Source organism: Lynx canadensis, chromosome B2 (genome assembly GCF_007474595.2).
Source record: "Lynx canadensis isolate LIC74 chromosome B2, mLynCan4.pri.v2, whole genome shotgun sequence".
In the NCBI taxonomy this organism is placed as follows: domain Eukaryota; kingdom Metazoa; phylum Chordata; class Mammalia; order Carnivora; family Felidae; genus Lynx; species Lynx canadensis.
The window spans coordinates 45,474,403-45,501,710 of NC_044307.1; the positions used below are offsets into that span (position 1 = coordinate 45,474,403).

Below are 27,308 nucleotides of genomic sequence, written 5' to 3' on the forward strand. Positions count from 1 at the left end.
TTATATGTTATTTACTGTGTGCTTTAAAGTTTCGTTAGGAGCTAGTTTCGTTAGGAGCTGCAGACTGTGTTGCAGCCTAGTTTGAAAGGGAGTTTTGTTAAGTAGTGTAACAATTCTTTTGATAACAAATTTCGGTGTGGGGTAGGCACTCTCTCAATCCTTTAAAAATTAAAAGCAATTTAAAAGAAGTGTCTGTACTGATACAAATGTGTGCCATTATAAAGCATACATTTGTGCCACCAAAAAGCATAAGCATGTTCTATAAGAATAATCCCAATTTTGGATTTATAGAGTAAATCAGGAGGATTCTATCCTTTTTTTGTAGTTGAGAGTTGGTACTCTTTCTTCATATCAACACACTGTTAACCGAAATTAATAATTCATGTAACTAACAAATGATTTAGAAGCAGGACAAATACAGACTACTGCTGATGTGGCACCTTCTGCCCACACATTGTTTTGTCGGAATGCTTTAAGCATAGTGTTTACAGGTCCTCGCTTAGCTCTTCTGTATTTTGCTAGGCTTTCTCCTTTTATGTTCTTTCAGGTAACTTTTGTACAGAAAGTGCTCTTAAACCTCCAAAGAGTAAAACCTTTGCTGTTTGGAACTTACAAATGAGATTATTTCCAATTAATTAGTTGAGTGTAACTGAGTTTTTGAGGGTTTATTCCTTTAAGCGTCAAATTATAAAACCACTGAAACCGATTTGGATGACATTTATACTAAAATAGGTAATTCTTTTTGTCTTAAATAGGGTGCAGAGTGTAATTAAACCTCTTGATGACCAAGGGTCATCATTTGTGACCATCAGTTACTGTGATGCCTTGAGGATCTGCTGGATTGTATACAGGACTTTTGATCAGATTCCTTTGCATTTTGAAGTTATTTAAATACATATTTTTCTGCTTTGCTATTGGATGTGCTTGTTACTGTGCCCTCTTCACCCTCAGTTCTCTAACTTTTCTACAAAAGTGGGAATCATATTCAAATATGTAATTCTGCATAAAGGAAAAATAAGTCTACCCTTAGTGTGTGAGATGTTCTCCTCAGGAAAATTAATGTCAGAACTTTGGCTTTGGAGTTACTAATTATCCAGAGGCTTTTTCTTAGTGACTTCTCTGCTGTGTTCTGGTTAGGCAAGTTGCTGCATTATCTAGGTAAAGTGTGATATTTGTGTGCTTTCGACTACTCAGAATGTGTTTTGCAGGTTGATTACTTGGGGGCATTTGTAGTTAATTTTTAAAAGGTATTTGTCAGACATATCCATATGAACGTGTACTTTAAATTTATCAGTCATGTAAAAATTCATATTAAAGTTATCCAAATCATTTAAAAGGAGTTTCCTTTATAATATAAACCTCATTTGTTTGGTTTTGTTGTCAGCAGTCTTTATTCCTTATGGTTTAAGATGGTAGCTTAAAATATTCTATGTATTTTTATATATTATTTTATCTGATGTGTCACAAAATGAAAAATCTCTGATTTCATTGTTTTGAAATAAATTGGATACACATTAAGTGACGGTTCCTACCATCTGTACTATTTAGGTAGTATAGCAAGAGAATTAAAGAGCATGGCTCTCCGCTGGGACAGCTTAAGGTCAAATCCTGGCTCTTCCACCTTTTAGCTGTTGTAACTGAGCAAGTTACTTAACCTGTCTGTGCTTCAGTTTCTTACTCTAAAAATGGGGTAAAAATAACCTTGCAGATGTTAATGGGGATTGGATGAACTAATACTTGTAAAGTGTTTGGAACAGAGCCAGTGCTGATTCTTGTTATTTTCATTTTCAAATGATTTCCCTAATTCTTGTACCAGTTTATAAAGACAATTCTCAATTTTTGACCTTTGTTAAAAGGTGCGTATTGCATTTAAAGGAAGAGTGATATAAGATAGATGATTTTGTAGTAATGCAGAAATTAATTTTTTTTCAGAAGTTTAATTTTGTGTAATACGTCTTTATAAAATTTATGTAGGAATTTACGGGTTTTTTTTCCGGTGTTGATTATACTTTGAAAAAGTCCATTATTGGGAGTAAGTTTAGTAGTTGAGGAGAAAGTATATGGGATGAATAGTAGGAGAGACTAGTAGTTTCTTTGAATTTTATGTTAAGCTTTTATGTGTTTAGTTTCTACATTTATTAAATATGGAAGAATACTTAACATAAAGAAATTTGAGGTATTCTGTGTGAAAGAATTTGGGGAGAGTTTAGAGAAATAGAAAGGTAAAACTTTACTTTTCTTACTCCAGAAGTACAAATCTGCATCTTAGAGGGGGAGTAAGACAGAAAGCAAGTGGCATAAAGTGTTAGTTACTATGTGTGAATTTTTATTTTTGAAAAAGTAAGTGGATTGTAAGGATTGAATTTCTGTTACTTTTAGGTAAGGTTCTGAACTTCTTAGTTTACATTATTTTTTTAAGCTCATATATGATTATTCAACATGTTTAAATAATGAGGCAGTTTTAATGGACGGGAATACGCAGTTGGTTTAGAGATGATAAATGCACTTTTATAATAGAGTGATTTATTTCCTTATTTTGTTGCGCTGTTTGGAGAAAATCTTGATTCATGTAGATAAGTAGTGGCAAATGGAAATTGCCTGCTAAAGGCTCACCTTTCAGTCTCAGGATTTACTTTAATTAAACTAATCCAGAGGATGAAATGGGAATATTAGAACTTTTTTGTTTCGAAGTTCGATCACTAGCAAAACTAGTAATAAGTTGTATTCCTTAACTAGTAAGTACTTGTGATTAGATTTTTCTAAGTGTTTCAAACTTTGAATAGCTATAGTTCCAAAAAATCCCATTAAGGTGGAAATTCACATTGATATTTTAAATTCACATTGATACTGATATTCACATTGTCATATATTTTTCTAAATTGGGGATTGGCAAAGTAAAACGATGTCACATTAACTTAATAAGATCTAAATTTTAAGGCATTTGAGTTAAAAACAAAGTTATAAAACATGAAGTGCATTCCACTTGCCAATCAAAAATAAATCCCAAGTTTTTATTTACACGTAATCCAGATCTGTGATTTTTTTTTCCTCCTCTTATTTGTCACGGAATATCCTTCTCTATTAAATGTATTTTAATTGCAAATTGAGCCATGTGATATATCACGTAAATAAAAGAAAGGATAAGAACCATATTATTATTTCAATAGATGCAGGAAAAGCATTTGACAAAGTACAACATCTATTCCTGATAAAAACTCTCAACAAAGCAGGTTTAGAGGGAACATACTTGAACGTAATAAAAGCCATCTATGAAAAAACACAGCTAACATTATCCTTAATGGGGAAACATTGAGAGCTTTTCTCCTAAGGTCAGGCACAAGACAAGGAAGGATGTCCACTCTCACCACTTTCATTCAACATAGTACTAGAAATCATAGCCACAATAGTCACACAATGAAAAGAAATAAAAGGCATCCAGGTCTGTAAAAGTCACAGGATACAAAATCAATGTACAGAAATCTGTTGCATTTTTATATACCAGTAATGAAGCAGCAAAAAGAGAAAATAAGAAAACAGTCCCATTTATAATTACACCCAAAATAAAAAGATCCCTAGGAATGAACCTAACCAAAGAGATGAAAGACCTGTAGTCTGAAAACTGTAAGAACCTAGTGAAAGAAATTGAAGATGACACAAAGAAATGGAAAGACATTTCACACTCATGGATTGGAAGAACAAATACTGTTAAATTGCCTGTACCCAAAGCAGTCTACACATTTAATGCAATCCCTATCCAAATACCAACAGCATTTTTCACAGAATTAGAACAAACAGTCCTAAAGTATGTATGGAACTACAAAAGACCCTGAATAGCCAAAAGCAATCTTGAAAAGGAAAAGCAAACCTCGAGTCATTACAATTTTGGGCTTCAAGTTATATTTTAAAGCTGTAATAATCAAAACAGTATGGTACTGGCACAAAAATAGACACGTAGATCACTGGAGCAGAATAGAAAATCCAGAAATAAATCTACAATTATATGGTCAATTAACCTTTGACAAAGAAAGAAAGGATATCCAGTAGGAAAAAGTCTCTTCAACAAATGGTGTTGGGAAAAGTGGACAGCAACCTGCAAAAGAATGAAACTGGACCACTTTCTCACACTATACACAGAAATAAATTCAGAATGGTTAACAACCTAAATGTGAGACCTAAAACCATAAAAATCCTAGAAAAGAACATAGGCAGTAACTTCTTTCACATCGGCCATAGCAAATTCTTCCCAGATATGTCTCCTGAGGCAAGAGAAACAAAAGCAAAACTAAACTGTTGGGGCTACATCAAAATAAAAAGCTTCTGCACAGCAAAGGAAACAGTTAATCAGACCTAAAGGCAGCCTAAGAATTGGAGAAGATATTTGCAAATAATATATCTGATAAAGGGTTAGTATCCAAAATATATAAAGAACTTCTACAACTCATCACCCCAAAAATGAATAATCCAATTGACAAGTGGGCAGAAGACATGAATAGACATTTCTTCCAGAGAAGACATACAGATAGCCAGTAGGCACATGAACAGATTCTCACCATCACTTACCATCAGGTGAATGCAAATCAAAACTGCAGTCAGGTATCACCTCATACCTGTCAGAATGGCTAAAATCATCAACACAAGAAACAACAGGTGTTGGCAAGGATGTGGCGAAAAAGGAGCACTCGTGCACTGTTGGTGGGAATGCAAACTGGTGCAGTCACTCTGGAAAACAGTTCAAAAGGTTAAAAGTAGAACTATCTTATGATCCAGCATTTGTACTATTAGGTATTTACCCAGAGAATACAAGAATACTAATTCAAAGGGATGCATGCACCCTATGTTTATAGCAGCATTATTCATAATAGCCAGGATGTGGATACAGCCCAAGTGTCCATTAGCTGATGAATGGATAAAGAAGATGTGGTGTGTGTATATGTGTGTGCGTGTGTGTACACATATGTGTGGAATATTATAGTGGAATATTAAGCTGTAAAAAGATGAAATCTTGCCATTTGCAGTGACATGGATAGAGCTACAGAGTATAATGCTAAGTGAAATAAGTCAGAGAAAGACAAAAACCATATGATTTCACTCATATATGGCATTTAAGAAACAAATAAGCAAAGGGAAAAAATAAGAGGGACAAAGCAAGAAACAGACTCTTAATTATAGAGAACAAACTGATGGTTGCCAGAGGGGAGGTGGGTAGGGATGGGTGAAATAGGCTATGTGAATTAAAGAAACACACTTGTTATGATGAACACCAGGCGTTGTATGGAAGTGTTGAATCACTGTATTGTACACCTGAAACATATGATACTGTTAACTAGAATTAAAAACATAAAATGTATTTTAAGTATGGTAAATGTTTGTCATGGGAAGGGCTTGAATGTAGGCAAAGAAGGGTGTAATGATTCTTGATTCGGGTGAGAAGAGAACAAAGCTGCAGTTCTACTTCCTAGGTAAACTGGTGAAGCAAGGTATTAAAGATCTGAAATTGTTCAGTTTGTGTTCAGAAGAGAAAGGGCAAATAAAATCTAATATGTTGTTGTGATTGAAATTAGGCAGATTAGGTAATTGTTATGATGGATCTGTGACTTGCTTATCTGTAGGATTTGATATCTAACTACTAGGTAGATTGACCTAAATCAAGATATATAGGTCTTTCTACATGGAAGAGAGGCCAAAATACTGGTGTGGGGAATCTGGATAGAGATCCATAAACGTCTGTAGTCAGCCTGTCGGCATGAGCGATATGTAAAAGGCGGTGTGTATAGATAAATAGAGTGGCCCAGCTTGGTGTGGGAGTGGGATGTTGGTTGGTAGCAGGCACTAGGTAGAGGTTCAGACTGACATCTTGTGGGAAAAGGGAGGAAATGGGGTTTGGCAGTAGTCTTTGAAGTCCTAGCCACAGGGAAACAAAATCAGATAGCGTCTAGATTTTTATGAGAGACAAGGCAGGTATTTTTTCCCAGGAACAAAACCAAACTTGGTTATTGGAATTGTGTAGGATGAGCCAAGCAGTAATACTGAGCTCCTAAGCTATAGATGTTATATATTTTCTGTCTTGAGAGTATATTAGTAGACTGCATTAGTTCCTGGATCTGTAAGTGGCCTTGGATAATGGGGTGATGTGAGATTCTCTGTCTAAATACTTGAGAGGATATTTCCTGGTCACAGTCTTTCTCTTTTACTTGGTCTTCTTGGTCTTCTTTCTCTTTACTTGGTCCTAGGGATTTGATGTATCTGCCTTTTCTTTGCTGTTTTTCACCCCAATGCAAAGCAGATAACAGTTTCAGTTTACCCTTCTGTTTCAGAAACAAGAACACAATCCTTAACAAGTTGAGTAGTTGTAACTACCAGTATGTAATATTAAACAGGCAAGTAAGAAGAAATTTGAAAGTACCACTAATTATTGGTTTCTTGGTTTCTTTCACTGAATTAAAGTTAGGCTATTTATTAGAAAGACTTGTTTGTTTTTGGTTTTGATTTTTGTTTGATTTGTAGCCCTTTTCACTGCTCCCACCATACTCTCCCTCCCTTTCCTCCAGCTTTTTTTAGGTTAATAATGTTAGATGTTTAGACACAGAGTCATTTATTACCATTGTTAGGCAGATAAAATTCCTTTCATAATCCTACTAGGGCTTCTCTGACCCAAAACTGTGTTATAATACAGTTGACCCTTGAACACCTCTGGTAAGGGGTACTGAGCGCCCCCCCATCTCTAAAGTTGAAAATTGAGTATAACTTTGACTCCCCCAAAACGTAGCTAATAGCCTACTTTTGACCAGAAGCCTTACCGATAAACAGTGGATTAACACATATTTTGTATGTTACATGTATTATTTACTGTAGTCTTACAATAAAGTAAGCTAGAGAAAGAAAGTCAAATGTGGGGGCACCTGGCTGGCTCAGTTGGTAGAGCATGTGACTCTTGATCTTGGGGTCATGAGTTCAAGCTACACTTTGGGTTAGAGCTTATTTAAAAAAGAAGGGAGAGAAAATACATTTGCAGTATTATAGTGTATTTATTAAAAAAAAAAAAGAAAAGAAAAGAAATCTGTGTATAAATGGACCTGAGTAGTTCAAACCTGTTTTCAAGAGTCTATTTTACTTTGTTTTTCAGTCAGAACTCTGGTTTTAGCTCCAAGTGAAGTAGGCATTTTGGACTAAATTTGACATTGTTTCTTTTTTGTATTTTGGATTTTTGTTTGTTTCTGAAGGTCTCAGGTATCTGGATGTTCTGCTTTCTTAACTGGTTTCTTCAATCGAAAGTATATTTACTAGTTTTTTGCACTTAGGGAAACTTTTACTCTAAAAAGAAACTGCTTTTTTAAAAATTCATTGTTCTAAATTGAGATCCAGCTTAAGATGTTGATCTGTTACAGATATGGCAGTGTTACAGATGCTTTCTTTGCTAGAACCTATTTATACTGTATCAGTCCTTTTCAGTACCTCTAGGAGACTTGGATTTTATAATCTTTCACATTTTGTATCTGTTCTTAAATTTCCCATCATGATCCCATTCTCTTTCTCAACTAATTTACAAAGACAGAGATGACTCATATGGGATCCTAAATTCTAGTATCTGTTTTAGTGTCATGTAGCTCAGGTTCTTTTTAATGATTCGGTGTCCAGGTAATTAATTCCAAGAGAGTGACTGTGTGGCATCTAATCACTGGGAGTTTCTAGTAGGAAGATACTTTAGTATGGTAACAGTAACAAGTAGTTACCACCAAGATTAAGAGACATGCTGTGTTGCAAGGTCTTATTGTCAAGGAAAGGAGCTGTATGTGAAAGCTTAATCAAGAAGTATTTGCCTTAATGTGAGGATTGTAATTGATGTCATGCGATGCACTAGGGAGAGTAGGACAGATATATATTTTGGTGCCTCAGGTAGTTTATAGCAGTGTTACGGATTGGGCATATTATTAGAATCCCCTAGACTAAAAAAAAAAAAAAGAAAAAAAAATTCATAGCCTCTGGAAGATTCTAACATAAATAAATGCTCCTGCCTCTTCCTCCCTCCTGGTTGATGAGTGTCATGAATGTTTTGAGATGGCTTATAGTGTTATGATAGGAATAAGACTTAACATAATAGGAATAAAATTTAACATGTGAATCATTACAAATCTAAACAAGAGAAGGAGTGTAGTTCATTAAGATGTATTCCAATGTCAGAAATATTAAAATATAAAGAAGCATGAGGAAGATCAGTTGGAAAGCAAGTGGGATTTGTTCATCTCTCATTAGTTTGACCAGTGACATAGTAAGGACTTGGCAGTAGCCAAGCTAATTTTTTTTCTATTCCTGGTGCTGAGTCTTCAGAGTGAAGCATGTCTTCATTTTGACTGATATCTTTAAGATTCTTTTACCTGAAAAATTAAAACTGCCTTAACATTGTTAGTATCTATCAGTGCCCTAGTACTGAGGCCCGAAATTTACTATGAGTGAAATTTCTAGAGCATTTATCATGATTATTGTAATAATCAAGTGCCAAATTGTTTGCTTGGATTTTAAGTGTAGAAGTTAGTATGTTTGTAAAATTGAGACCTATAGTCTTGGCTAGAGTATAATGTTTCCAGGAAACATTGAAGTTGATCTTTCAAATGTATTCTCTCCTACATACATGGCTTTTTTTTTTTTATTATTATTCTTTAGAGTAGAAACAACAAACTTCAAGTTATTTAGCAATGTGTTCTAATATCAAATTTTGTTAGATTTCAAAATTCCTTCTTTGCTGCAGCAGGTTTCCCTCTTTCATTTTGCCTTACTATTTTGGAGTGTGTGTGTGTGTGTGTGTGTGTGTGTGTGTGTGTGTGTGTAAATAAGATGGAGACTCCATTTTTACTTAACTATTAGTTAGACCATTCTTAGCAAACACATTTTATGAAGCAGTTAAAACAATTTTGCCTTAAATGATGAAAATAAATCTGTTGAAAGTTTAGAATTTCAGAATGAATGTCAAATGGAAGTGTAAAGGTGATATTTTAGACCCCAAGGTAACCCCTTTCCCATAAACATTTCCTGAATTTCTTATATTCTTTATATTTTATAAAACCCAATTGAATTTATAGCTAGAACATCATAGTTTAAAGCCTGAATAAAAACTCCTTTGTTATTTTCTTCATTTCATATGTAATGAATGACCATACTTGCCTCATCACTTTTATTTTACTAAAAAAATTTATCACCTTTAATAACTGGCAGAAAATTATGAGTCTGCTGTATATCCACTAAATCTATGATTCAGCAATACTTTAATTTGGAATAATAGGGGAGAGGGATCCAGCCAGTCTAAAGAATAATACAAATTTAAGTATGGTATATTGAAGTATGTCCACCTAAACCAGACTAACAAAATCTGACTAGTGGAGCTACTGTTTCAAGTTGGTATGAGGTCTAACTTGTCTTTTAGAAATAAACCCTTTAGGGGTGCCTGGCTGGCTCAGTTGGTGGTGTGCAATTATTGATCTCCAGTGAGTATGAGCCCCACTGTTGGGTATAGAGATTACTTAAAATCTTAAAAAAACCCAAAAAACAAACAAAAAATCCCTCTTTAATCCTTTCTATATGACTCATTTTAATAGAGAAGTCAGTAATGTCAGATATTAAGCATCTTGTCAGGTGGGCATCTGTGTTGCATTGATGTTACATTCTCCTAGTAAATAAAGGGAAGATTATCTGTTTTGTAAATCAGAGACATTTCTATATGAGTCTTCACATGTTAAACAAATGTAGGCATAAAGGCTTAATTTGCTCAAAATTTGTTTAAAATAACTTGAACAGGGCACCTGGGTGGCTCAGTTGGTGGGGCGTTCAACTCTTGATTTTGGCTCAAGATCCCAGGGTTGTGGGATCAAGCCCCACCTTGGGCTCCATGCTGAGTATGGAGCCTGCTTAAGATTCTCTGTCTCTCCCCTGTCCCTCTTCTCTGCTTGCACGCTCTCTCTCTAAACATAAATAAAATAACTTGGACAGTGTTGATTGAACTATAAAATTATACCATCTTAAATGAGTGTTGTGAAGCAAGTATACATACGTTTTTTGGGGCATACTAACCTGATAAATTACGTATATAATTAAAAGTTTCCTAATGTGTTAAAAAATAAAGAGGAACAGATGAAATTAATTTTAATATTTTGGCTATGTTGGCTTAAGGAAAATAGTTATTTCAGTGTATATTCAGTATAAAAAGTTATTAATGAGATAGTTTACATTTTTTTTCCTGTCTTTGAGATCTGTTGTGTATTTTACATTAATATAACACGTTAATTTGGATTAGCCACAATTCAAGTGCCCAGTAGTCTCATGTGTCAGGTGTTACCAGCTGAACAGTACAGTTTTAGGATGTAAGCCTTTACGTTTGTTGTGAATCTAATGAAAGTGTAACAATATTTTAAAATTATTATACAATTACAAATTATCACATAAGGAATTGTACTCTTTTAGAATTTCTTAATGATAAACCACTTTTGGTCTTACCTGATTAATTTTATATTAGATACGAGTGATAATCTGTTGTAATTAGATAACAAATATATTTTCTCATGGAAAAAAGACTTAGTTTAGTAGATTGCATGTAATAGGCCTGAAGTTTGTTTCATTCTGCTTTCTTTTGTTTTGTTTTGTTTTTAATTTTTTTGACGTTTATTTTTGAGAGAGACAGAGCATTAATGGGGGAGGAGCAGAGAGAGTGGCAGACATGGAATCCAAAACAGGCTCCAGGCTCTGAGCTGTCAGCACAGAGCCCGACGCAGGCTCTAACTCAGGAGCCATGAGATCATGACCTGAGCCGAAGTCGGACATCCAACCGACTGAGCCACCCAGGCGCCCCTCATTCTGCTTTCTAAATGAAATACGGTTTTTGGCACTTGGCCTACTGGTATAATAGAGAAATTGAAGCTTTGCAACCACATTTGGATTGTTATTTGAAAGTATAGTTTGGCCTAGTAGGTAGCAGTTCTTTCATTTTATAATGCTTAACTTTGGAGATAAGATTTAAGAGTGGTATTTCACAAATACATGAATACTGTTGGTCAAGACCACAAAAGAATAACAGAAATAATAATTGGTGATGTAATATGTTCCTAGTTGATATGGGAATACATGTCAGGAGCCTGTCAGTTTTAAACGTGTAAAATTTTGCACGAACCTTTGTAATGGAATTGTTTTCGGTACAGGATCTGTATTTTTTATTGGATTTTCAGTGCATTCTGAAAAAAGTTCTCAAGGAGATTCTTAAATGGCTATTCTATGATTTCCACATTTTAACATTTCCGGTTCTTTGTAATCAGTGCTATCCCACACTAATTGCTTTTGCTCAGAACAATAATAATTATAATTCTGTCTTGTCAGTAAATACTTTGGTTTAAATTAGATATTTTTTGAGGTCTTGTATACCAGCACTGACAGAAGCATTCAAAATAAAAAGGTGGGCAAGATCCTTGCCCTGGGTTGTTTAACAATTAATGGGGAGATTGCAGTATATTGTAATGGCTGTTAACATTTAGTGAATATTTATTAAGTACTTCTGTTTAAGGCATGGTTTTAAGCACTTTACAAGCATTATTTAATTTAATTCTCACAACAAATCTATACGTTTTTGGGTTCTGTTATTTTTTGCATTCTGTAGATTAGGAAAGAAGCATAGAAGTAGTAGGTAATTACTACTGAATCCAGGCAATTGTCTGTATTCCCAGTGCTTGTGCTACTCTTAACCACTAAAAAATGTGGAACTAATTCCTGACTCTTCCTCTGAGAGGTGTCTTTAGGGTTATAGATAACAGGCATTTAGATCTTCCATATCCTGCCCTACTTTTTTTTTTTTTAACCCTCCATTCTTAACACATTGTGACTGACTTTGTAATTTCCTTACTTACATGTTTGTTGCTTATTTACCTTACCTTTTTAGAATGTAAGTACAGGGTGTACAAAGTTTTAGAATATAAATTCCAGGAGTGCAGAGCTGCTACTTTTTTTTTTTTTTTTTTTTTTAATTTTCGTTCTTCATTAGATGTATTCAGGTGCCTGGAACAAGTGGGAACCTTCCAGTAGCAGCCCCTCAAATATTTGCTGAATGAGTATGGAGTATCATATTTGTGTTGAAAGAAGAATTTAAAATTCTAGGCAATTTAGTATCTTCCATTTCAGTGCTACAAATAGCTATGTACATTTGATATATCAGGCACTGTGATAGGGCTTGGGAATACAAAGATAAGTGAAACAAAGTCCCTGCTCTCAACCCTGGCCAGATAATGTTTTTTGGTAACTTGAAGGTAACACCTCTTTGAGTATATGAATTTAAGTTATTTTTTAATGCACGTATTTACTTTTGGTGTATGCTTGGAAACATGGAGAAATTCAAAGGATAACTTTAGATTTTTTCATGATTCTGATTATTCTTATAGGTTCTTGCAGTTGTTTACATAACTTCATTACATTTTTAAAGTCTTGAGAGTGAAATTGTCTTTTATAGCAATTTTCCATTTTTTGGTAAGCTAAAATTTCTTTTTAACTTATATATTGGCTAATTATTAGCATTTAAGGAATGCTTTAAATGCTAGGCATTTTATTCAGTATTTAATTTCCATTGGAGTGTTCTGGGATTAAACATCATTGTTTCCATTTTCCAAAATCAGAAATTGAAGTTAAAGAGATTGTTACTCACCCACGGTCAGAGACAGGATGTGGAGAAGGCTGGAGTGAACTTGCATTGTTCTGATTTTAAAGCATGTCCTCTTAATTATTTCTTAAAACATTGAGGGAGAAAATTGAGCTACACAGAGCAAGTGATACAGATTGAAATGACTATTCCAATGTGGTGTAAGAAAACAAATTTAAATATTTATTACCCTAAAATTGTGGATTGGTATTATCCACATATATTTGGTATTTGGTACATGTATTTGGGTAACTATTTTCTCTTAAAAGATTTTAAATTTCAGCTGTGTGTTACACTTTGGTCTTTTACTGGTGTATCCAGTAGATTATCATAAGATTTTTTGATGAATTCTATAAAACTTTATGATAAATACATGGTATGTTTTTAATGTGGCTTGAAATGTGCTTAAAACTAATTTCTACTGTTTTTTCAAAATTAATAGTGGAAATAAAAATCTAATGAGGACTATATAAACAATTATTTTTATTTACTTATTTATTTTTATTTTAGAGAGAGAGCGCATGTATGTGCAAGTGAAGGAGAGGGGCAGAGGAGGAAAGAGAGAGAGAATCTTAAGCACGCTGCACTTAGTGTTGAGCCTTTCATTAGTCTTAATCTCAGGAGCTTGAGATCATGACCTAAGGGGAAATCAAGAGTTGGGTACTTAACCAACTATTTTGACTGGGTAACTTTAGGGAACCTGAATAATGAAATGTCAAGTAACATTAAGCAACGCTCATCAAAGTTGCATTTCTCCATTTATGTAAAAATAGCCCTGGAAATAAGTTCCTGGTAAAGATTTTTGGTTTTGGCAAGAAATATTTATTACTGAAAATAAAAAGTAAAAATATTTTTTATTTTTATTTAAAAAGATTTTCAAAATCCTTTTTTTGAGAGAGGGGGAGGGGCGAGGGACAGAGGGAGGGAGACACAGAATCCTAAACAGGCTCCAGGCTCGGCACTGTCAGCACAGACCCTGATGTGGGGTTTGAACTCATGAACTGTGAGATCATAACCTGAGCTGAAGTCGGATGCTTAACTGACTGAGCCACCCTGGTGCCCCCAAAAAATGTTTTTTATTTTTTATCTTAATTATTTAAATAAGAGGTATAAAGTATTTCTATCATATTACTGCTTCTTTGGAGTAAAGCTTATAATTGTTTCTGAATTTACAGTGGAATTTTTTTTTTTTTTTGTTAATATCTGTACAACTTCTTGTATTTTGTCCTTTGCTATAGTAAACAAAGGTTAAAGCTCAAATATAGAATATAACCAGTGATGTGAGATAGAGTATATTTAATTTGACAGACCTAATTAGATATTGTAATATTTATCTATACTGTATTGATCAGAACCAAAGTAAATATTCCCTAGTGAATGCCCATACAGTTCAAACCTGTTTAGAATTTGTATAAATTGTTTATATTATTTTTTTATGAAGTGACTTTTCATTATCAGAAGAATAAATATTTATTAGGGCAGAATAGTTGGCAAACTTATAATATTACCATCAATATTTTGTGTATAATTTTTTAAAAATTCTGGATTTTAAGATTTTTAACTTTGATTTTCAGGCATTCTTTTGTTTTTAAAAAATCACTATTTTTATTGTGGTTTTTTTTTTATTTTTTATTTTTTTAAATCACTATTAGAAGATAAAATTGTAGACTCCTTAAAAAATACTACCAGTAAACACTGCCCCTACCTGCAGCCAAGTTGTTAAGGGAAAAAAAAAAAATTATATATATATATATATATATATATTCTTAAATTCTTAGTGGCTGTACTTCATTTTAAATACTACAGTTTTGCTTGTTTTTCAATCTTGGTTGTATTATTTTTCTTTTTGGTTCTTTCAAATGCCTTTAATTCTTTGTCTGGTTTGCTGCAGATATTTATTCCTAGTTTCCAATTTGCTTGCTTTAAATTTTGATTGTTTTGTTTGCTCTAAGTTTAGAAATGTCTCCTCACCAGTTTTGATACTTCCATTTCCTTCCCTCCCTCCTTTGCGTTCCTCTTCCTCCTTCCTTCTTCTGTGTGTGTATGTGTGAAAGAATTCTGTTTTTTTTTTTAAAGTTTATTTATTTATTTTGAGAGAAAGAGTGCACTCACATGCACAGGGGAGGGGTAGAGAGAGAGGGAGAGAGAATCTCTAGCAGGCTCCATGCTCAGTGCAGAGCCTGATGCAGAGCTGGAGCTCAGGAACCATGAGGTCATGACCTGAGAGGAAATAAAGAGTTGGCACCCAGGCACCCTGGTTTTTTCTTCTTTTTTTTTTTTTTTAGTATAAGTTTTTAGTAATATTTACACCTGACGTGGGGCTTAAACCTATAACCCTGAGGTCAAGAGTTACACCTCTTGGGAAAAAAAAAAAATAAGAGTTATACCTCTTTGGGCACCTGTATTGCTCAGTTGGTTAAGCATCTGACTCTTGGTTTTGGCTCAGGTCATGATCTCATGGTTCATGAGTTTGATCCCTGCATCAGGGTTTGCTATGACAGCACAGATCCCGCTTGGGATTTTCTCTCCCCCCCACCCCCCCGCCCATTTCAAAATAAATAAATAAACTTAAAAAAAATAAGAGTTACATGTTCTGACTGAGCTAGCCAGGTGCCCTGAGGTGTTTTTTGTTTTTGTTTTTGTTTTTTTTAGTAACTCAACTGGAACCCACCAGATATGGTATGAAATGAAAATATGTATGTTGCATATTTCCCCTTATATGGAGCTTTTCAACCTTAGTAGTTTTGGGCCAGAAATCAATTTGTTGTGAAGGGCTGTCCTGTGCATTGATGGGTACTTAGTGGTATCCCTCGCCCCTAACCATGAGATGCCAGTAGCATTGCCTGAGCCATAACCAAAAGTGTCGCCAGACTTTGCCAGCTGTTGGGCAGATTCATCTTGGTTGAGAATCATTGCCCTAATATAGATTAGTTCTGAACTTGCATGTTATAAATCTAGTTATCCTGAGAGAAACTGAATTGGTAATTTAGCCCCAAAGCTTAAGTTTTCTAGGGCAAAGCTTGAGCTTAAGACCTCATGTTAGAAGCTTTTTACTGCAACAAGAGGGATTGAGTTCACACAAATTACAGTAGGACTGAAGTTTGTTGAATGCTGTTTAGAACCTGCGGATCATGTGGTATTTTATCTATTTATATGATAAGTGAGATTTTCCAAGACATTTATTTATTAATTATTATTAAAAAACTTTTTAAATGTTTATTTATTTTTGAGAGAGAGAGTGTGCATGTGCATGAGCAGGGGAGGGGCAGAGAGAGAGGGAGACATAGAATCTGAATTGTCAGCACAGAGCCTGACGCAGGGCTTGAACTCATGAGCCGTGAGATTGTGACCTGAGCTGAAATCAGATGCTTAACCGACGGAGCCACCCAGGAGCCCTTATTATTGTTTTTAGAGTAAGTGTTATGCCCATTGTGGGGCTTGAACTTATGACCCTGAGTTCAAGAGTTGTACGCTCTACTGACTGAACCAGCCAGGTGCCCCAGATTTTCCAAGATTAAACCTCTATCCCCTGCTTATTGTGGTGGCTAATAATGTATTTGAATTCCCTGTATTGGCATTTTATACAGAAACTTATGTGTTTGAGATGGTACATTTGTGGGTGCAAATTTTGGTCTTAATATCATTTAAATTGTGTTTAAATAATAAGTTATGAATAAATAATGAATACATTATTTTAGTGAATAAATTATTTTAAGATAGTGAAGTTTTGTAAATCATCTGTTTCGGAGAACTGTTTTTGAGGACATTTTTTAGGCTACTTTCAGATTTTATTCCTGGATTATGAAGCTGTTGATTTTTTTTTAATCCCCTGAGTAATTTGTGTGTGTGTGTGTGTGTGTGTGTGTGTGTGTGTGTTTAATAAAAATTTATCCATGTAAGTGAGATTTTTAGGCTTGGCACTCTATTTATTTATTTATTTTTTTAGGCTTGGAACTTTATAGCCTAACGAAGAACCAGCCTAGTGTCGTAGGTTCTCATGTGCCTCTGGGCCTCTGTGTCTGGCCCCAACTCTGCAGCATCTCTTTCTAGAGTGTTGAATTGACAAATCTCTTTGTGTATTCTGTAATCTCTTGTGGCTCCAATTTATTTTTCATTGCTCATCCTGATAGGCTTCGTTGAGGTATTTAATCTTTTGAGATGTTTTAGAAGTGGATAGCTGGGTGAGCTAATCAACCATACAAGTGCTACTGCTTTTCATTGGTTAGTTAAATAATCATAACTTAAGTCTTTGGGGTTAGGATGGCTCTTTATATATTGGCAAAAATATCCCCAAAGATCTAAGATGAATTTATTTTGAATTTTACTGACATTAGGAGGATATGGTTTATTAAGCTCTGATAAATGAGAAGTTAGTGTTTTTGGTTGTAGTTTGATTATTTGAAAAAAATTAAAAATAGAATGCTACTTTAACATGTATAAAAAGAGCTTTCACAACAAACTAATTTTTAAGCAATAAGTGAATTTATTGGAAAAGATGTGAACTGTTGAAATGGAAGTTTGACTTTTGAGTAGAGACTTTGTTAAAGTGGATAAAATATTTGAAAGTCAACTCTGTAGTTCTGCAAGATGGCACAAATAATTTAGAGTATACAACATAATTTAAAGAGGCGTTCATTGTATTGCTGACATTCACTGGAACATATTTTTTTGCCATATACTTCATGACTTTATAGTATTTTGAAAAACATTGTGTATGTTTATATGTGTGTATTATATACAAGAATATTACTAAGGAAGCTTAACAATTTTCATGTCCAAATATAGGCATTATAATTAAGTAGATGGCTAAGAGCAGGTAGAACTATTAACTGAGTAAATAAATAGCCAAGAACTTGAAAAACAGAGCATTTGGAAGTCAGGAACATTTCTTGTTTCATATGACTTGTACTATAGAATTTGTGGTTTTTAAGATAGTGAAGTGATGTTGGAAGATTGATGTTAACCTTTTTGTATCAAGTTTAGTCTTGGTAACTAAATTCTGGAATTCTATTGGAGTAGGGTGGATGGAATTTACTGTGTTTTAATGATCCCTTCAGGATTGAAACATGTCCCAGTTGGTTCTAACTGGCTCTACTACTTACTAGGTGAAATGTTTTGATGTGTACTAGGGGTCATAACCTCAGATACCCTCCTGTATCACCTTGGGATGAAGCCCTAACCAGAAAAGTTCTCATTATAATAAGGAACACTGTTGCATAATTGGGGTTCTGCCACACCAACATTCTGTAAATCCAGTATATTGAGATACCAACATTAGTAACATATTTTCTGATTGTAGAAACTGTTCGTTTTAGGAGGTTTAGAAAATACAGAGAGAATAAAGAAGAAGAAAAAAGATCTGTAAACTCCAGAGTGGTTATTTTGATGTATTTCAGATCTTAAAAAATAAATATATTTCACAGATTTGGTTTATACTTTACATGTAGCTTGGTCTCTTGCCTTATTCATTTGAAATTTCATTGTTCATATTTTCCTAAACTATATCGTCTCTAATTGAGTCTTATTCCCTTGTAAGGTTTTACTGTATTTGATTTAACTAGTCACCTGTTGTTTGACATGGATTGCCTAAGGTGTGTGTATTTTTATGATTAAAATTTTGCTCTTCAAGCTACATAATTTGGATTTTTAATAGAAAAATAAGAAAATTGCAAATAATGCAAATGAGGGGGAAAACTTACCCAAAGTTATTACCTGTCATTGTGATATATATCTTTGCAAACTTTTTTTTGTGGTATATAAACCAATGTGTGTGTGTTTTATACAAAAGGGAAATCGTATATTTGACACTTTTTTATCTTGATGGTAGTATTGTGAATATGTGTCATTTTGTTCTGTTTCTTTTTAATACAGTAGCCTTATTATTCTGGCTGTAGTATTAATTAGTTTTTTTAAAAATCAGGTATTTGAGCAATTTAGAAAGTGAAAGAAAATAAAAATCCAAGTTTCTCACCACTCAGAAATAACTATTAACATTTTTGTTTATGGATTTCTATATTCAATTTTTTTAATCCTTCCCCCCCCCTTTTTTTTCCTTTTTGGAAAAAATAAGATTGTGTGATACCTGCCACTTAATATACCTTTCATTTATCACGAACATCTTTCTAGGACTACATTACCATTATCCTCACTGATGTCAGAATTACTAGACTCTTGCTCTTTATAGCATTACAAAAGACAGATTATATTTGTACATAGTTACCCTGTTATTTATTAGAATTGACATACAGGAAAATGGACTTTTTTTGGATGTGTGCAGTTCTATTAATTTTGTAGTGACCATCTCTTCTCCCTCCTGTGGCAACCAGCTGTTCTTCATAGATTTATCTTTTTGAAAATTTCATATAATTGGTTTGTACAATATGTAACCTTTTGAAATTGGCCTAATTTAATGTAATGCTCTTAAGATTTGTTCGTTAACTGTATCAATAGTTCATTTTTGTTGCTGAGTAGTATTTCATTACATGACTATACCACAATTTTCTATCCATTTGTCTATTGAAGGGTGTTTGTTTTTCTTTTCCTGGTTTGTAGCACTTATGGATAGAGCTGCTATAAACATTTGTGTAGAGGTTTTTATGTGAACACGTATTTTACTTCTCCAGAGTATATGTAACTAGGAGTGGGATTGTGAGTCATATGGAAATGTGTATGTTTAACTTTATAAGAAACTGCCAAACTCTTTACTGGTGTCTGTTACTTTTTTTTTTTTTTTTTTTGGTATTGCTACCAGCAGTATTGTAGATTTCCAATGGCTTCACATCCTTTTTAGAATTTTTTATTTTAGCCATTGTGATAAATATTTTTTACTTGCCTCATTGTGTACAGTTGGGAGAGTTCATCATTAAATATTTGGTAGAATTTGCCAGGAAAACCATCTGGGTCTGGAGATTTCTTTTTCTAGAGTGTTTCCAACTACAAACTTAAAAAAATTTTAAAAGTAGTTATTCAGATTATCTGAAACTACCAAAGCACCAAAACTTTGAGGCTTAATGTTTTTTAAAATAAAAAAAAAATTTTTAACATTTATTCAGTTTTTGAGAGATGGAGATGGAGCATGAGTGGGAAAGGGGCAGAGAGAGACAGAGACACAGAATCTGAAGCAGGCTCCAGACTCTGAGCTGTCAGCACAGAGCCCAACACGGGGCTCAGACTCAAAAATGGTGAGATCATGACCTGAGTCGAAGTTGACACTTAACTGACTGAGATACCCAGGTGCCCCAAAACTTTCAGGTTTTCTACATGTGTATGTTGTTTACAGTTTTCCTTATTATTATTGTTTTTAATGAGTATAAAGTCTTTAGTGATGGTGTCTCTTTTTATTCTTGATATTGGTAATTTGGGTCTTCTCTTTTTTTTTCTTAATCATTCTTCCTAGAAATTTATTAATTTTATTGACCTTTTAAAATGATCAATTTTGGTTTCATTGATTTTTCCCTATTTTTCTATTTTCTCTGTTTTTATATGCTATTTCCTTTAGTTGTACATTTTATGATTTCAGATTTTATGTTTTCTCCTAGCCTATGAATTATACTTAGAATTTGTTTAGGTATTTGCCTTAAAGTTTGCTATATATATTTATAACCAGTCTGAGTTCACCTTTATTTATTTATTTTTTAAAGTTTATTTATTTTGAGAGAGAGACGGGGGGGGGGAGAGAGAGAGAGAGAGAGAGAGAGAGAGAGAGAGAATCCCAAACAGGCTTTGTGCTGATAACACAGAGCCTGACATGGGCTTGATCCCACAAACCATGAGATCATGACCTAAGCCAGAATCAAGGATCGGTTACTTAACCAACTGAGCCACCCAGGCGCCCCCTGAGTTCACCTTAAAATAGCACTGCACAACTTCACATGTAATGCAAATACCATAGAGTATTCCTAACTCTTCCTTTGTCCTTTATGAAGTTGCTGTCACTTATATTATTAGCCTGTCGATGTCCAATAATCAGTAAATTATTATTTTAAACAGTTATCTTTTAGATTAGTTACGAGTAAGAAAAAGCATTTTGTTTTACTTCCATTTATTCCTTTTCCTTCACTCTTTTTATTAAGAAAAATATTTAATAATGGTTCATATGCAGTGTTATATTAGTTTCAGGTGCATGACACAGTGATTTGGCAATTCTATATATTATGCAGTTCTCACAGTGGTAAGTGTAGTTGCCATCTGTCACCATACAATGTTATTACAATATTACTAACCGTATTTCCTATATTTTTCATCTCTGTAACATATTTATTTTATAACTGGGAGTTTGTACCTCTTATTCCCCTTGCCTGTTTTGCCCATTTCCCATCTCTCCCCTCTGGCAGCTGGCAATTTTTCTGTATTTACAGTCTTTCTGGATTTTTCTTTTTTTTTTAAAGATTCCACAAATAAGTGAAATCATATGGTATTTGTGTTTCTTTGACTTATCTCCATTTTAGCATAATTCCAGGTCTATCCCTGTTAATGTAAATGGAAAGATCTCATTCTTTTTTTTTTATGGCTGAGTAACACGCCGTTATCTATCTCTTTGTTTATACACATATGCATATACGTATATATACACACACACACACCACATCTTTTATCCATTCATCTATCAATGGACACGGGTTGCTTCCATATCTTGGCTATTGTAAATAATGCTGTAATGAACACGGGCTGCGTATGTCTTTTTGAATTAGTGCTTTTGCTTTCTTTGAGTAAATATTCAATAGTGAAATTATTAGATCGTATATTCTTTCTATTTTTAATTTTTTGAGGAACCTCCATACTGTTGTTTTTTTTTTTACAGTATCACCAATTTACAATTCCACCAGAAGTGCATGAGGATTTTTTTCTCTATCCTCATCAACATTTGGTATTTCTTGTCTTTTTGATTCTAGCTGCTCTGACTGGTGAAAGGTTATAACACATTTTTTTTTTTAACACTGTGGTTTTGATTTATATTTCCTTGATATTTTGTTATTTTGAGCATTTTTTTCATGTGTCAGTTGGCCATCTGTATGACTTTATAAAAATGTCTCTTTAGGTATTCTGTCCATTTTCAAAACTGGATTCTTTGTTTTTTTGGTGTTGAGTTGTAAGAGTTGTTTATATATTTTGGCTGTTAACCCTCTTGTTGGATAAATCATGTGCAAATATCTCTTCTCATCCAGGAGGTTGCATTTTCATTTTGTTGATGACTTCCTTTGCTGTGCAGAAGCTTTTTACTTTGGTAGTCCAAATAGTTTGTTTATTTTTTATTTCCCTTGCCTGAGGAGACCTACCCATAAATATGTTATCAGGGCCAGTGTCAAAGACTACTGCCTATTTTTTTTTTTTTTTTAAGGAATATTCTGGTTTCAGTTCTCATATTTAAGTGTTTAAACCACTTTATTTTTCTATACATTGTAAGAAAGTGGTCGAGTTCTATTCTTTTGTGTGTAGCAGTCCATTTTTACCAACAGCATTTATAGAAGAGACTCTTTGCTCCACTGTACTTTCTTGCCTGCATTTTTGTAGATTAATTCATCATATTTCATCATTTTGTAGATTAATTCATCATTATAACTTTCCATTTGTGTCATCTGTAGTTTCTTTCTTCAGTGTCTTATAATTATCACATTATAGGTTAGTCACCTTCTTGGTTAAATTTATTCCTAGGTATTCTATTCTTTTTGGTGTAATTGTAAATGGGATTTTCTTAATTTCTCTTTCTGCTGTTTTGTTTTTAGTATATAGAAATGCAGCCAACTCCTGGATATTTATTTTGTGTCCTGCAACTTTACTGAATTCAGTTTTTCTCAAGTCTTTTTGGTGGAATCTTTAGAGTTTTCTATATATAGGGTTATGTCATCTGGAAATAGTGACAGTTTTACTTCTTCGTACCCATTTGGTACCATTCTTTTATTCCTTTTTCTTGCCTGATTGCTATAGCTAGGATTTCCAGTACTGTTTTGAATAAAAGTGGCAAGAGTAGGTACCTTTGTCTTGTTCCTAATCTTAAAGGAAAAGCTCTCAGTTTTTCACCATTGAGTATGACATTAGCTATGGGTTCATTATATATGGCTTTTTTATGTTGAAGTGTGTTCCCTCCACACCCATTTTGTTGAGAGTTTTTATCATGAATGGATGTTGAATTTTGTCAGATGCTTTTTCTGCATCTATTGAGATGGTCATATGGGATTTTATCTTTTATTTTGTTGATGTGATGTGTCATATTGATTGATATTTGGATACTGGACCATCCTTGCATCTCTGGAATAAATCCCATTTGATCATGGTGAATGATTCTTCTAATGTATTGTTGAGTGAAATTTGCTAGTATTTTGAGTATATCTGCCTCTGTTTTCATCAGATATAATTAACCCATAGTTTTCCTTTTTCATAGTGTTATTGGTTCTAGTATTAGGGTAGTGCTGTAAGCTTTCCTTCATTTTTTTTAAATAGTTTGAGAAGAATAGGTATTAACTCTTCTTTAAATGTTTGGTAGAATTCAACTGTGAAGGCATCTGGTCTTGGACTTTTGTTTATTGGAAGTTTTTTTGATTACCAATTTAATTTTCTTACTTGTCATCAGTCTGTTCAGATTTTCTATTTTTTCCTGATTCAATATTGGAAGAATGTATGTGTCTAGGTATTTATGCATATCTTCTAAGTCGGCCAATTTATTGGCATATAAATTTCTGTAGTAGTCTTTTATAAATCTGTGGTCTTGGTTGTTACTTGTTTCATTTCTGGTTTTATTTACTTGAGTTCTCTTTTTTTCTTGATGAGTTTGGGTAAAGGTTTATCAATTTTGCTTATCTTTCAAAAAGCAGCTCTTGGATTCATTGATCTTTTTTATTTTTTAAAAAATATCATTTATTTCTGCTCTGATTTGTTATTTTTTTTCCTTTTAACTTTGAGCTTTGTTTGTACTTTTTCTACTTTAGATATAAAATTAAAGTATTTAATTCAGATTTTTCTTGTTTCTTAAGGTTGACCTTTATCTCTGTAAACTTCCTTCTAAGAATTCTTAAGTTGGAAGGTTTTTTCTTTTCATACTTTAGTGTTCTCTACTCTTTTTTTTCCTAAGTTTATATATTTATTTTTGAGTGAGAGAGAAAGCAAGAGTGGAGGAAATCAGAGAGAGAGGTTGAAAGAGAGAATCCTAAGCATGTTCCACACTGTTAGCATGGAACCTGATACGGGGCTCGAACCCACAAACCATGAGATCATGACATAAGTCGAAGTCGGACACTTAACTTGACTGAGCAACCCAGGTGCCCCTACTCCACTCTCTTTTAAGTCTGCTATAGTTCTTATCCTTGTTCTTCTATACCTAAGTTGTTTTTTTTTTTTTTCTTTCTTATGGCTTCTTTCAAGAATTTGTGTTTGGTTTTCTGCGTTTGCATATGGTATGCTTAGGTGTAGATTTTCCCACATTTATCCTGCTTTGTATTCTCTGAACTTCCCATGTATGTGGTTTGGTGTATGATAATAATTTTGGAAAATTCTCCATTATCTTTCTTTTCTAGCACTCCAGTTATGCATATATTTTATCTTTCGAAATTGTTGCACCCTTCTTGGATTTCTGTTCTATTTTTTTTTTTTATTAAAAAATTTTTAATGTTTATTCTTGAGAGAGAGAGCGAGAGCGCGTGCGAGCATGCATGTACTAGTTGGAGAGGGGCAGAGAGAGAGGGAGACACAGAATCCAACGCAGGCTCCGGACTCTGAGCTGTCAGCACAGAGCCCAAGGTGGGGATCGAACTCAGGAACCGCAAAATCATGACCTGAGCCGAAGTCAGATGCTTAACTGACTGAGCCACCCAGGCGCCCCATTGTTTTATTTTTTTATATTATTTTTTTCTCTTTACATTTTGGTTTGGGAAGTTTCAAATGACATATTTTCAAGTCTGCTGGTTCCATCCTTGGTGGTGTCTAGTCTGGTGATGAGCCCACCAATGGCATCCTCTATCATTTTTGTTTTGTTTTGTTTACTTTCCCAGCTTTTATTTATGTTTTGTGCTTCAAAACACTTGGAGATTTATGTTTTTGCTTAGATTTTAGACCAAAAGTATTATCTGTAGTGAAGGAAGGTGTAGGGTGGGTAATTATCCTCATCATATTTCTAGAAGAAATGAAGAGATGGGTAAGAATCATATTTGAGTTTTATTTTAGGAAATACTCTTTTTCGTAGGCTGTAACTAACTAGGGTCTATAACATTATATAGAGCGTACTATAGAAAGGAGAAATATACAGAGCACACCACTGTATCTATGTGCAACACAATAAAATTCGTCACAATTCTTACCACTCTCCTAACTATCTCATAACTTGAGAAGTGACACAATAAATCAGTGATTAGACAATGATTACAATGTACTGTGACCATGGCGTAGCACAGAGCTATGTTTAGTCCACAAATTTTTTTCATTTACATTTGCTGGGAAAAAAAACCTTGGCCTTTTAATTATACTGATGAGGTTTATTTTGTTTCAAAATTTTTACATATTTCAAAATGGTGTCTAAAACTGTGCCTGTCCAATGGTGATGGTAGGCTTTTTGATTTTCTTTTCTTCTCTTTTCTGTTTTTAATTTGTCACTTGTGTTACTGAGAATACTTTGCATGTTGTAAACACTGTTCTGCTTTCCTCAAGCTTTTCTTTAGCTTTAGCTCCTGTAATTTTTGCCCACAATTCTTTGTGTTCCAGTTTCTTTTTTTTTCTCTTCTTGTCTTTCATCTTCGGAGCTAGCAAGGTTGTTGAAAAGCATTTTTAGGGGCGCCTGGGTGGCTCAGTCGGTTAAGCGGCCGATTTTGGCTCAGGTCATGATCTCGCGGTCCGTGAGTTCGAGCCCCGCATCGGGCTCTGTGCTGACAGCTCAGAGCCTGGAGCCTGTTTCAGATTCTGTGTCTCCCTCTCTCTGACCCTCCCCCATTCATGCTCTGTCTCTCTCTGTCTCCAAAATAAATAAACGTTAAAAAAAAAAAAAGAAAAGCATTTTTATGTCCATTAGGGATTTCAGCATGTTGTGTACGAATGCTACAGTTGTCGAATTCCAGTGTTCAATGGAGATTTTTTACAAACTGCGAAATGCAATTGTCAGCATTTTGTTAATATTTTCCTCAAACTAAGAATGTATTCATTATTACAGCAGGATGGTACCCTTTCTCCAACCTAAAACTGAGAACTGGGTACATACTTGGATATCTGCTTGCAAAGGGCTCTTCACTTCTTTTGAACTGTGTTGGTTCAGTGACATCTGAGATTTCTTCAGTTTCTTCTGAAAACATCACCTCTTTCTGACTGCATGTTTTTGGCCAGAATTTCAGCAATCCTATAATCATTGGTTATGTTAGTGTTGTATCTTTTCTTCAGAAAGTATACAACACAGTAGGCTAGCTGAGCATGAGACAAAGCTAATCCTTTTGCAGTGTGGTTAAGAATAAGAGCCATCATTAGAAATATGTTCTGTTTTCATTGGTAATCGCCTAAAGCCATTGATAATACTACTAATATTTTAAGGAGTTCAGCAACACCTTTGAAATGTGTATCATACATAAACCTGAGGAAAATGTTGTTAATTTGTTTTCTTATGAATGCTCATAATCCAAGAAATTTCCGATAAATTCAGTGTAGAACAGTCTTCAGGAAGTCCTATTCTGTTAGGTATCTTCACTGTTGAAAAGCCCAGGAACTGTTTTACAAATTTCTGGCCAATACATCACTTTGTAATGCTAGGCTAGAAAATCAGAACTCCAAAAATCTTAAGGCAGACACCAATTGTATGTGAAGCCAAGAGGCCTCGAGTTCATCCTTTTCTGGATCAAAATCTAGATTATCACTTGGAGGAAGAGTATAGAAGATGTTAGCAGTGATCATTTTTACTTTTATCACAATACACTGATTCAACAAATTACTTCACAGTTAGTTGAAACATACTCCATCAGTTCATTCAGTGTTGCTCTTTTAATTTTGTTGATCTTCAAGGCTGAAACAGAGCCCATGAAATCAAACAGATACAACACCGATGCAGCTCTGACAGAAAGCTCTCGTTCATTGGAGGTGGCGTCTTTGAGTTGGGGCAAGGAGTGCCCCTCTGCCTGTTGCCCTTGCTGTGGAGCTGTCAGGAGCCCTGGGAGCACTTCTGCCTCTGTGCTGTGCATACCATTTCAGGATAAAGCTGACTGCTTTCTCTGAGGCCTAGATGGCAGTGCCGGCAGCTTCCATTAGTGGGATTACCAGGACATTTCCACGGCCCTGGTGCTTAGGAGGGCTACTTGCACAGAACGGGCAGTGGCAGAGGGAAGAGGTGGGGAGAGGTACAGAGAGCTTGTGTCCCTTTGCCCTGTCCCCTTCCCCCAGTGTAATTCTCTCCTGGGCATTGGGGACCTTTTTGCTGCCTGTCAACCCCTCAGGGCCATATCTCAGTGCTGGAAGTTTCCGGTCCCTGCTTCTCACGGAGCTCCAGGGGCTGAAGGAGGCAAGGATAGGGGAGGAGAGGTTTGAAAAAGTTGCTGATCCTGGGCATGGAGGTCCAGTGGAAGGGAGCCTGAAGTTCAGGAAACTGAGGCAAGGGCTCAGGGGTGTGGATGCTGAGCATGCCACTTGTCCCTTCAGTTTAGGTTGCCAGCCCACTGGCCAGCATCTCAGTGGCTGCTGCCAGTGTATC

At 34.5% G+C, this 27,308-nt stretch overlaps 1 protein-coding gene and 1 pseudogene across 1 annotated transcript in view; one reads left to right on the forward strand and one right to left on the reverse strand.

Annotated features, from left to right (window-relative positions):
• LOC115514612 lies at nt 1-26,678 on the reverse strand (annotated as a pseudogene).
• The window catches only part of LOC115514033 (CD2 associated protein), a 136,801-nt gene that overhangs the window by 781 nt on the left and 108,712 nt on the right, over nt 1-27,308 (forward strand). The window lies entirely within an intron of this gene.